The following is a 228-nucleotide window of genomic DNA, read 5'->3' as shown; positions in this document are numbered from 1 at the left end:
TGTTGCTGCCACCAGACTCTAAGGCCCAATGGGTTCGAGAAACCCCAGCCAGATGGGGAAAATGGCCCCTAGACCTGCTGCCCTGGGCGGTGGCCAGCTCAGCCTCCCCCCCGCCCTCCTCCCCAAACCAGGTCTCTAGCCAGATGGGCACGAGGGTGGCATCCATCACTGCACAGCAAGGCCGATCGGCTGCCCGGACCTGGCCCCGCTCTCCGGGTTACATAACAT

This window comes from Myotis davidii, unplaced genomic scaffold (genome assembly GCF_000327345.1).
Source record: "Myotis davidii unplaced genomic scaffold, ASM32734v1 scaffold530, whole genome shotgun sequence".
Lineage (NCBI taxonomy): Eukaryota > Metazoa > Chordata > Mammalia > Chiroptera > Vespertilionidae > Myotis > Myotis davidii.
The sequence above is the reverse complement of the archived record's forward strand: the minus strand, read 5'-3'. Positions refer to the sequence as shown.